Source organism: Motacilla alba, chromosome 1 (assembly GCF_015832195.1).
Source record: "Motacilla alba alba isolate MOTALB_02 chromosome 1, Motacilla_alba_V1.0_pri, whole genome shotgun sequence".
Lineage (NCBI taxonomy): Eukaryota > Metazoa > Chordata > Aves > Passeriformes > Motacillidae > Motacilla > Motacilla alba.
Window position 1 is genome coordinate 104,175,082 of NC_052016.1, and position 12,094 is coordinate 104,187,175.

At 47.0% G+C, this 12,094-nt stretch overlaps 1 protein-coding gene across 3 annotated transcripts in view; it reads left to right on the top strand.

The window, feature by feature from the left end:
* Positions 1–1,396: 1,396 nt before the first annotated feature.
* The window catches only part of TBL1X (transducin beta like 1 X-linked), a 194,077-nt gene continuing 183,379 nt past the window's right edge, over positions 1,397–12,094 (top strand). Inside the window, exon 1 of one of the 3 annotated variants that reach the window (XM_038145931.1) lies at positions 1,397–1,530. The gene's annotated coding sequence lies outside the window, so the exon portion shown is untranslated. Of the gene's footprint in view, positions 1,531–1,633; positions 2,152–12,094 lie in introns of those variants that run through there. The other 2 variants (XM_038145958.1, XM_038145940.1) reach the window with 2 other exon arrangements.

Below are 12,094 nucleotides of genomic sequence, written 5' to 3' on the forward strand. Positions count from 1 at the left end.
GACATTAGCCATGAGGCCGGGGGGGGGGGGGGGGGGGGGGGGGTGGGGGGGGGTGGGGAGGGGTGGGGGAGGGGAAGGGGGAAGAAGGCCGCCAAAAGCATCCAGGCGGCCCGGGGCGAGCGGCCGGGGCCCTCCCGGGGGTGCCGCGGCAGCCGGGCCGGGCCGGGCCGGGCCGGGCGGGGCCGGGGGCTGGGCGCGGCGCGGATTGCGGTGCGCAGCTACTCGCGGCGGTGCGGTAGCGGCGCGGGGCCCTGCGGAGCGCGGTAATGATGTCAACTTGTTATTTACTTTCCAGCGCCGGGTGACGGCGCAGCGCGAAAGGAGAATCAATCAGCCGCCGGGTGACCCGCCAGGCGCAAAAAAACGGGAGCCGGGCGGGGGAGGGGAAGCACATGGAGCCGCGTTGCATCATCCGCCCGGGGGTTGGGGGGGACACGGGCGGGACACGGGGACACGCGTGGGACGGGCGCGCTGGAGGCTAAAGAGTCGCGGCGCTGCCGCCCGCGGGTGTCGCGCCCCGGCGAGATGCGATAAAGCCCGTTTGTGCTGATTCACAGCCCGCCCGGCCCCGCGCCCCGGGGCGCTGACTGGGCACCGCCGCCCGCCCCGGACTGGGGCAGCGGTGGCGGCGCGGGGCGCGCTCCCGCCGCGCCGCCCGGGCAGTCCGTCCGCGCCGCCGCGCGGGACGAGCGGCCGCGTCCCGGGCGCCGGAGCGCGGCCCGCGGGGCCCTGCGCGGGCAGCGCCGGCCGCGGCCGCTCGAGCGGGGCCGGGCCGGGCCGGCCGCGGGGCCGAGCGTGCGGGGGACAGGGGGCGGCCGCGGGCACCGCGCGCCGGGCCGGCACCCGGGAACGCGGCGCTGCCCGGCGGGCGGGGGAGGGGAGGGCTGCCCTCCGCGTGTGTGCGCCTGGTTTGTCACCGGGTTTCAGTTGCGGGGGGGTGTCAAAGCACAACATAACCACAGGCGGGGGGAGGGCCGGCGGCACCCCGGGGCATCCCCGGGGGCGTTGGCGGCGGCGCCTCCTCGAGCTGCGCGTCCCGGCGTGCGGGACCGACGCAGGTGGGGGAGGGCGCGGCCGGTTCGCCCCCCAGCCGCCCCGGCCCTCCCGGTGCGCCCCCTCCCCCGCCGTCCCCTCCCTCGCTCCCGCCCGGTGGCGGCGGCCCCGGGCGCGGCTGTGGCTCCCCCTCGGCGCTGCTCCCGCCGCCGCCGCGCGTCCGCACCGGCCCCTCCAGCCCCCCCTCACCGCCATTCCGCCCCAAAACTTTCCGTTTCCCCCATCCCACTCTCCGGGACTTCCTTGTGCCGCCCGTGCGCGCGGAGGGGGGGGAGGAGGCGTGTGCGGCGGCGGCGAGGGGGGATTCGCAGCCTCCTGGCAGGCTGGCCGGGACCCCGGGGGAAGAGGAGTTGCACCATGCGCGGCAAGTGAGGGAAAGTCTCCGCCAGCAGCAGCGCCGCCGCCCCCCGCAGAAGTTGGGGCTCTCCCCGCCCGCGGGAGCGGGAGCTGTGCCTTTAACGCCCGCTGCGCCGCGAGGTGAGTTCCCGAGGCGGATTATTCATCCCGGGGACCCTGTTGTGGTTTCTTTTTCCCCGTCTTTTTTTTTTTTTTTTTTTTTTTTTTTTTTAATTTCCCCCCTTTTCGCCCGCTTGTCCTTCCCGGCGCAGCCCCCCGAGCCCAGCCCAGCCCGGGGCCCGCTGCCCCCCGGCGTCCCCTCTGCAGCCTGACCCGCCCGGGGGGGGAGGGGGTCGCTCAACCGCCGCTTGTTATGACGAAGTTTTTTCAACCCGGACGTTTTGGGTTCTCTTTGGGGGTTTTGGGGGTGTTTTCTTTGGGCCGAGGTGATATATGTGTGTGTGGGGCTGCCGTACCCGTGGCGGGTGTTTTGCAGCTGCCCCCAGACAGAGCGACCCCGGGGCGTGGGGGAGGGGAGGGGGGCAGTTTCTCCCTACTTCTGAGACAGTATTTTAATGTACGGGGGGCTTATTAAAAAGAAATAAATGCTCGGGGAGGGGGAGAGAGAAATGCGAGGTATTCACGCTCCAGTGTGGAGTTTGCAGAGCCTGGGTGGGGGAGGGGATCCCATTCATCGCCAGGGCTTGAATCAGCAGCGGGCGGAGGGGCCGGTCGCTCCCCTACATCGAAGTTTACTTCCAAGTAGGTAAACAAGTTCGCTCCTCGCCCCCCGCCCCGGGCCCGGCCCCCCGGAGCCGCGCTGCCCCCGGCCCCGCAGCCAGCGCCGCGGCCGCCGCCGGGGCCGGGGTGCGGGGGAGCCCCTCGGGGCCGGAGCCGCGGGGCCGCCGACCTGTTGCACGTCCCGGGCCGGCGAGCCCAGGCCCGGGGCGGCGGGGCGGGCGGGCGCCCTGCCCCCGGCGCTGTCACCGGGCCGGGCAGGGTCCCCATTTTGCGGTGCGCGTTCAGTCTCGGCGGTGGGGCTGATAGATGGGTTCGGTGCGCGGCTGAATGTCGGTGAGGTGCGATGGAAAGCGAATGACCCTTGACCTATTTCGTGGTGTGTTGCTGGGTTCTCGGGCAGGCATCCTGCACAGCGCAACAAGGGGCAAAAACACCAAGCCACACCCTGAAAGTTCGGCTCGCATAATAATTCCTCAAAGTCGGCGTTTAGACGGAATAAAGGCTGCCCTTCATGTGTTGCCTTAACATGCCTCTTTGCTGTTCTCCACGAGGATTCGTACGGCGTTTCTCCCTTCCTGACGCACGAGCCTCGGAGTGTGGATGTGGATGTGTGCGGTGGGGGAGGGGAGGCGGGCTGTTCGGCGGGGCTCACCCACCGCCTCCTCCAAAAACAGAAAATATTTCTGCATAATGTTGCAGAAACCTAAAATATTCCATTGAAAAGACCGATGATTTGAAATAAAGCGGAGTGTAAAATTAAAATTTCAGGACTAGTGTTTTAGGCTAATAGTATGAAAATAAACATGTCGTGCTAGAGGGAGATCTGATTGTAGGTAATAAATACAAGGTCTTTACTCTTGACAAATGTCATATCTTTCTTCCTTACCCCATTTATTTGTGATCTTTTAACCAAGACTACTTGTGTGGATGGATAAGGTTTAACATCATCTACCTTGCGTACCATGTGACTGCACATACTGGGTTTAGGCCTCTCCCTGTCCTGCAGTCAGTGTTCTGTCATGTACAGAGACATTGGGCAGGTTTTAAATTAAGTATATCCACTCTGTGAGAGCAGATGTTGTTGGGAAAGAGAGACAGTTTTGTCCTAGTGTGTGTTTTGGCGTTGTTTTTTTTTTTTTTGGTTTTTTTTTTGCCTTTTTTTTTAAACAATTACACATAATAATTGCAACATCTCAACGACAGCAATAGTAAAACAGGGAAGCTTTCCCACAGAAGATTTGTAGAGGAGGTGGGAGGAAAAAGGAAAGCAAGAGGGGGAGGATGCTATCACATTAAAAATGCGTTAAAGCTCTCTTGTGCTATATGTAATAGTGGTAAAAACAGGAGATTTGAGCGGAGCTGCTGTAGTTGTCTCAGTGTTTAACACCTTCAGTGAGCTGTGCAATAACCAGGGGCAGGGCAACCCTGGATGTACAGACTGGGGAAGGAGAGGCTGGAAAGCAGTGCCAGGAAAGGGACCTGAGGCTCCTGGTTGGTGGCAAGTTGAACATGAGTCAGCAGTGCCCTGGCAGCCAGGAGGGCCAACCCTGTCCTGGGGGCATCAGGCACAGCATGGCCATCTGGGCAAGGGAGGGGATTGTCCCCCTCTGCTCTGCACTGGGGTGGCCTCACTTCGAGTGCTGGGGGCAGTTTTGGGTCTGCAATATGCAAAAGACTTTAATTCAGCTGTCAGTCTCCAAAGGAGGACCATGAAGGTGTGAATGGCCTTGAGAGGAAGCCATGTGAGGAGTGGCTGAAGTCCCTTGGCTTGTTCATTTTTCAGGAGAGTGAGTGGAGTCCTTATTGCAGTCTACAGCTTCCTCACGAGGAGGAGGAGGAGAAGCGCTGACACTCATCTCTGTGGTGACCGGTGACTGGAGCTGGGAAAATGGCCTGCAGCTGTGTGTGGGCAAGTTTAGGTTGGATGTTTAGAAAAGTCTCTCCTCTCAGAGGGTGGTTGGGCCCTGGAACAGGCTCCCCGAGGAAGAGATCACAGCACCAAGCCTGATAGGGTTCAAGAAGCATTTGGACAATGCTCTTGTGCACATGGTGTAATTCTTGGGATGTCCTGTGCAGGGACTGGAGTTGGACTTGATGATTCTTGTGGACCCCTTCCAACTCAGTATATTATATGATTTTAAGGTTGGTTTTTTTCTCCCCCTAAGATGAAAAAGCGTGTCTCAGAAGCAAAGAGGATTAAAAATTACACACACATGTAAAGACTGGCAAGTGCACAACTGTCCAGGTTTCTTAGGACATAAAAAAGTCCTCGAGAGATAAGTTGGCATCTGAATACATCTTCCCTGTTCTCTGCTATGCTACTGCTGTGAGTTATGCTATTGCTTCTTATTTTTTTAAAGGATTGCAGATACTCTCCACAATAAGTATCTAAACAGCAAAAATAAGTTAAATCATTGCTAGGAAGGTGCACCTGGAATTGTCAGATTTCTTCCACACCAGTTTGCCCAGTCTTTACCAAATCACTGAATATGCTGAGTTAGAAGGGGCCCACCAGGATTGAGTCCAGCTCTTGACCCTGTGCAGGACAGCCCCAAGAATCCCACCATGTTTTGAACTCTTATCAGACTCGGTGCTGTGATCTCTTCCCTGGGGAACTGGTTCCAGTGCCCAGCCACTCTTGGAGTGAAAAACCTTTGCCTAGTATCTAACCTAAACCTCCCCTGATTCAGTTTCATGCTGTTTTGGTCCTGTCATTGATTGTCAGATGGGCTTTTCTCATTTTTTTTGATGGTAGGGACCAGAAGTAGACGTGCTGTCTGCTTGGTATGTCTAATGTGCCGTGGCTCCTGAAGAGCTTCCTGAATAGAGAGTCGTCCTCTGGCAGCAGCAGCTGTTGAAGGCCTGTCATCCCTTTGCTTGGAAGGAGTAGAAAAGAATGTCTCTCAGTGCGGATGGGATCTTATTTCTCAGTAGCTGAGATAAGTCAGCAGTGTGATACGCTTAGGACTGAGTGGTGTGCTCGGTTTGGTTTTTGTGGAGATGAGGTCAGAAAAGCCATCCCAGGTTTTAGGTTGTGGTTGCTGGGTGATTGCTGCAGGTAGTGGGGTCGGTGCATGCTTCAGTGCCTCTAGCCCTTGCTCTTTGCTGCTGCTAGGAGTCCAGAGTTAGAATTCATCTTGTATTAAACTGACGCTGTTTGTATTTTAGTAGTGCCAAGGGACCCCCATTCAAATCACAGCCATTTGGGGAATATTGTAGACGGTGGTTCTCACCCTAAACAGGTTGTAAGTGAGGGAAAGAAAAAGCCAGGAGGGTAAATGCTGGAAAAAGCTGACTCAGGGGAATGGCAGCTGATTGTAGTGCTTTATCTGCAGGACCATGGTGTGATCTCAGTTGGTAGGAAAGAGGAGAGTTGTTAACATCTGGCAGCACTGCTGCTGGTAAATTTGTCTGCTCTGCCTGAAGAGGGGTTGGCATCATAATGTGATCCATATCCTGGATTCCCTTTTAATTCCTAGTATTTTAGATTATGTACACCAGCCTGCCTATAAAGTGATCCAGGTTTTGTAGCTCTTGGGACAGCTTCTTTTTTTTTTATAATCTTCATTATGAGGCAAGATGGAAGTAATTTTGTAAACTCTTTTTTCAGCTGCTAAATTAAAACTCCACTCCCTCTTCCCCTCCCTCATCTTGCCTATTTTTAGTTAGGAGGAAATAGCTGACCTCTTTACAGCAAGAACCCAGACCCCCTGGGTGCCATTTATAGGTTTCTACCAAATGGCCTACTTGGACAAGTTGGTTGAAATTAAACAAAAACATTGGAACTACGACTGTACGTAGGAATAGCAGCTTTCCTGTCAGTACAAAATCTGTCATTTTAATGATACTGAAACAAGCATACAAAGGTGAAAAGTACAGTTCAGGTTATTTTTCTTCAGTGTACAAGAGAATATTTTAAAGGCTTTTTTTTTTTGTTGTTGCTCTCTGATCGTTAATATAATAGAATTTTGTTTAAGGATGACTGATAGTGTTTTGTTTTACAGTCACAGGAAGTACCCCAAAGTTAGGGCTGTGTAAAAGCTAGAAGCAGTCAAAGAAGGTTGTTCATTAAGAAAAAAAATCATAGTTTCTTACCATTTGTCTTCATGTGTAGGGTTTTTGTCCCAGACAGAGATTTATAAATTATAGTTAATAATGTTTAATAATTCTGTAGAAATATAAATTTGCTTCTGCTGCTAGTTTAACCAAAAGCAAGTTTAACTCCACAATGAGTATGGGTAAAGGTGCACAGGCCTTTTATGCTGCTTTTCTTGAGCTGCTTTTCCTATGCGTATTTGTATTTATTTTAAGTGATAATAAAAATACTGCCCTGTAGCAATAGTTATTGCATCTCTTCATTTGGTGTTTGAGCAGAATGTATTGCCTCTCTTATCTTCTGTTAAGGTCCCAGCCACCGGTCCCGCAGGTTCTATACTTTGGGGTAGGTTGCGGTTGGATGCATCTGAGGATGTGGCTTCCATCTTTACAGTCCTGTCCACTTAATGGAATTAAAGGGGCATCATGATGTTTAACCTCATTTCTTGACTGTCTCTATTGTTAATGTAAATAATTAATATGTGTCCTGTTTAAACTGGAGTGCTTGGAAAATGTCATAATTTTGTGTGTAGCTACAATGGAAATTTCTGCCAAGAACCCTGTGCTATTCATGCAGTACAAAATCATGATGATAGTACTGTAGTATGAAGAAACAATTATTTTAATATTTTAGCTAAGTGCATTGCATAACTACATTTTGGCTTGGGTGTTGAACTTTAGTCATTTGCTAGGCAAAGTTACACAGCACACTGAACATGTGGACGAACATGCCAGTGCCTCGATGCTTGGATAACATGACTTATGGCCTGTTCCTGAGCAGATGAGTAGTACTAATAATGTCTAATAATTCTCTATATATGTGTATCAGAATACTCTCATCTAATTAAGTAGGGAGTTTGATTGACCCTTTGCTGTTGGAAGGTGAAACAAGACCAGTGTTCTCCATTAGTGTGTAACAGTTGCTCTGTACATCACTCTAGTGCCATTCAAAGTGGGATTGTGATTTACTGACCTATGTTTCATTTAAGTGCTAATTCTTAGTTACAGTTTAACCTCTTACCACTGTGTAGAGACATTAGAAGGTGTTTGGTTGTATAAAATCATAACTTTATTTAATGAAAAAATGTAGTAATGTGATTTTATAGGGTTTTTTCTATTGCAACACAACTTTCCCATATCTCCAATAAATTACTGATAGAGCAAAAAAGCAACATTTTTCCCTTAGACATTTAAATTACTCGGAAAATATGCTTTGACATTGTCTGCAAGAAAACAAAGAGGATTTTACTTTGGTGGATAGATTCCTTTTGTCATTCTGCAGCATAATGCATTTGTTTTACTCCTTTTTGAAGGCAGCAAAGTGCACTGGATGTACAGTGACAAACTTTGGCTTCTGCTATATTTTGCTGTGTAGCACCATCAGCTCTTCAATAATCCTTTGCCATTGAATGAGACCCTGCAGAATATTCTCTAGTTCAAGTGTGAAGCCAACTATTTATGATTTATATTTCCAAATCAAAGTCATGTTACAGAGGCCCCACTGAAAGGGAGCAGTTGCATTGATGTGATTAACATGTGTACAGTGTTGTTGTGCTTCATGCTTAGAAGTGTCCACTGCTGAGTTTGTGCTAATATGAACACAACGCCATAGCCTACAGCAAAATAATTGGAAAGATGTTCTTCCAAAAGAATTGACCATCACGGTGTGCTGTTAATAAATACAGGAGGGAGGTTTTTATAAAGCGAAGTAAAAATATGGATTTTTTCTTTTGTAAACTCATGTGTGTTGGTAACAGAATGAGGAATTGTTATAACAACACAATAGTATCAGTGGCATTTAGCAGCTACAAGTTGCTTGTTCACTGTATCAATGGTTTTAGTCAGGTTGCTACTGGCAGAGGATTTGTGTGTGTCCAGAGACCCGTTAGTATTAAGACTTGTGTTAGCACATAGTCTTAGCTGTGATTGTTGAACAGGAATCAGTTTCACAAATATGAGTTGTTTCAAATGAACTACACTAATTGTTGTGTGAGTGCATACATATGCACATATATACACGTACGTGGATAGCCTTAAAGTAGTCCAAAAAGTAGTTTTGGAGAAAAAAGATATAACCCTGATGCTGGAGAGTGGTGCCAGCGTGCAGTGGCTTGACTCTCATGCCCTGATCTAGATGTGCTCAGGTCAGCAACACCTGAGGTGTTGTAGAGCCAGTGAAATGACTGTAGGCTGGGCCAGACTGGATGTCAGGTTTTGGGAGAAGGCAGAGGTGCAGTACCCTTTAATTATGTGCTGGTTGAGATGTGGCGAGGTCAGGAATGCATACTGTGCTTGTAACTCTGACTGAGCCTGGTGAGACCAGGAGGCGACAGCTGGGGCTGGGACATGCATTCAAACATCAGAATTATGTTACCTTCATTTTTTCCTCATTTTCAAATTTTTTTTAATTATTATTTGGTCTTTGGTTGCTCTTAGAAGTAAAATTTAAACCCTGATCTTGACAGAGAGATTGAGGTAAAATTGACCTCGCCTATAGTGTTCTCCACAGATAGGGTGAGCTTTGCTGACAAGTTAGGGCTGGGAATCCAAGCACAGACAGTGCCGGTTCATATTGGGGGGATTAGTTTCCAAGGATATTTATCTGTTGCTTTTTACAGTCACAAAACAAACTTTAACCCTTTTCATGCCTATTTTACATGCACACATGAGTTAGACCTCTAAGAATTTGGATATAGAACTGGTTGAAACACATGAAATATTTTCTATATATTTCAGAAGATATTGGTAATGCTGCTAAATATGTGGACTCAAATATCTCTCCTTGTATCTTAACTTTCCTCTTTGTTTTTTTTTTTTTTGTTTGTTTTTTTTGTTTTTTTTTTTTACTTTTTGGGTGGTTGTTTTTTTGGTTTTGTTTTTTTTTACTTTTTGGCTTTAGTTTTGTCCTTTTTTAATGTAAGAGCTTCTGTAGTTTGTATAGTTTACTTTTTCAGTTGGTGACTTTTTAACTCAAATACTGTAATCTGGGAGGCACAGATAAAAGGCATGCCTGAGGATTATTCTTATGAGGAAAACATCTTCCTTCCTATGTCAGGTCTCAAAAAATGAAAGTAAAGAGCAGAAGCAAGTACATTTTTAGTAACATTGCATGGTGTTCAGAAGACAGATTTTATATCATTCTGTGAAAACTATTCAAGGTTCCTTTATTTTCATTTTGACTACTACTGGGTTTGTTTGGGTTGCTGGTGTAACTCAATAACAATGCCAATTTGTATTTGGAGGAATCTGGTTTTGTACTAAAAAATCCAAACACTCTCAGCTCCGATACTTCTGCTAGTATCAGTAAATGTCTTACATAATCAGTTAATTTAAATGAGCCAATTAGTTTAAAATTAGTGCATGACAGTGTATCATAAAAATTCATCCAGCTTCATTCTCGCAGGATTTGATGCGCTTGGAAAAAAAACCACTGAAGCTGAAAGGGTGGCCCAAAATGCAGTATTGGAGTGGAAGGAAAGAACCTATTCATTACATACAGTTCAAATTTACTAAAGCATTAACAGAATGGTTTCCCTCACTGCTGATGAATGAAAATTACTTTTCTGGGAGACCACCATCCTGTCTTTACTACCTAGTCTGGTAGTGCTGGGTAGAGGTTAGAAGAAAATGTGGAATGTAGCTTAAGCCCTCATGGGCGGTTTACAAGGAAGAGGAAGATGAGTGGGAGTAGGCTACCTCAAAAGCCTCAAAAAGGATTCACTGTTTTTAGCTGCTGACCATCAAGTGGACAACTGTTGTGGTTTTTTGGGTTTTCTTTTTTGCGTGGCTAAGATGGCATGTCTTCAAAACACTTATTCCTGTGCATTTTTTCAGTGTTATGATGGTAGTATAATGGCATCATATGTGGGTACTTTATAATATGTTATTTTGTGATTACAAAAATGGCTTTTTGTGCATGCCTGGTTTTTGTAATGTTTTACGTATTTGTATGCATATGTGCCTCACTTTGGATCAAATATTTGATTTTAAATTTTGCTTAGGCCAAGTGATAAATTCTTCATGTTATCTGCTATGTTACCAGCAGCATGTATTTTCAGTTTAAAAACCACTTGAAACATGGAAGGGTTCTGTGTTCTTTAATGACAGCATGTTAAATGCAATTATATATTGTCAGTTTGATCATGTGCACTGAGTGATGGCTTTGTAGATAAGATTCGTTGTGCACAGCAGACGTTTGTGTACATGGAGTCCAGTGTGAAAGAAATTTAATTTCCTCTTACTAAAAATAATGTAGTGACCTGCATCTTCTACCTGTTTTAAAATGTGCTCAGATAATTGCAGTGAATGATTCTGTAGTTGTTTGCTCCTGTATTCATTTTGCCATGAGCTTTTGAAGGACAACATTTTTCCTTTTTTTAATGTAAATTTGAATATATATATCTATGAAAAGAAAGAAAAGATCTGTTCCTTTAACAACCTCACAAGGCAATTGATAGGGCACACCTTTTCACAGCAGGGTAAATCATTTACATTCAACTTATAGTGCAGTGTCATACTACAGAATTACTGTGAGGACAAGACTTTATGAATGACTGCTTTTGTTAGTTTATATTGTTGCTAGTTTATTAAAACATGTGAATGTAAAGCTCTACTTAATAAAGTATAATCCCATTTTTTCCATCAGCTTATCCATTAGGATAGCAAAGTATCAAAGGAAAATTGTAGAACAAAAAGTTTTTTTCCCTTTCAGTGTTCAGTTTAGAGTTAGAAGTAATGATTGCTTTTGTTAATCTTCTATTAATCTGTAAGTTAGTTTCCTGGCTAACAGAGTTGGGTTTAGGGTATTAGTTTGCCTCAGAACAAGCCTTTGTTGTTTGTTTTTTTTTTTTTTTCCTTCAAACTTTATTGTAATTGCTTTTGAACCTTTCTTTTAATTACCTCTCTCCACCACGGCAAAAAATCTGTCAGGGTTTGCAGTGGAGTTCAAGAGGCTTCGTTTTAATGGATATTTTCTGTTCGACACAGTCTTTAACTCCAGCAAGGACAGAGTTTGTGTTCTGAACATTCAACAATGCCTGTTGTTATCTATGGCCTGATGTTGCAAAAATGTGTTTGGCTTGTGCAGGAGATTTCTAGAGTCAGGCCTTATATGATGGCAGCAGAGATTCTTGACTGGTTAAGTAAACATTTCTGAACCTTTTTTATAGCAGCAGATGATATGTGTGATCCTAGCTTTAGTCCCGACAGGCAGCATTCCTGTAATGAAGTGGAGATTGTGGTGTCCTTCTCCTTTCCCCCAGCCCACATAAATAGGTTTTTTGTATGGCATAACTTCCATGGTCTGTTTTGAGTACTGTTCTTATCTGAATCTTCTCCATGTTCTTGGAAGTTTCTCTGGATGGCAGACATCTCAGAAGTTGAGATTTAGAGCCTGGATTCTTCGAAATGTGCAGGACCTGTGTTGGCTATGTCAAAATCTACTGAGCTTAATATTTTGCAGTATAAAGTGTAAAACTTGGTTGCAAACATGTACATTGAAGAGTGACCTGCACAGATGGATGGTTGGAACCTGTGACCTTTTTTCAGTGAAGTGCCCTTAGTTTTTCAGGCAAGGCCATGTCACAAGGTTTAACAAACTCTAGCAGTGACTGGCAAGCATTGGCAGGATGGTCTCATGCCCTGTCTGGATCATGGGAAGTCTCAAAACTATTCTGCCAAATGTGATCTACCACATACAAAGCCCAACACCCCGGGACTGGCACAAGATGCTTGTCTTGTGTAAGGTTTGCAAGCACCATAGCCTCTGTGGAGAGGATATATCAACCTTTTTTATTCTAATTTACTCTTTTTCTCTGGGGTGGTTGCTCTGTGTTTGACTGCAGTAGATCAGGAAAACGACACAAAAAGA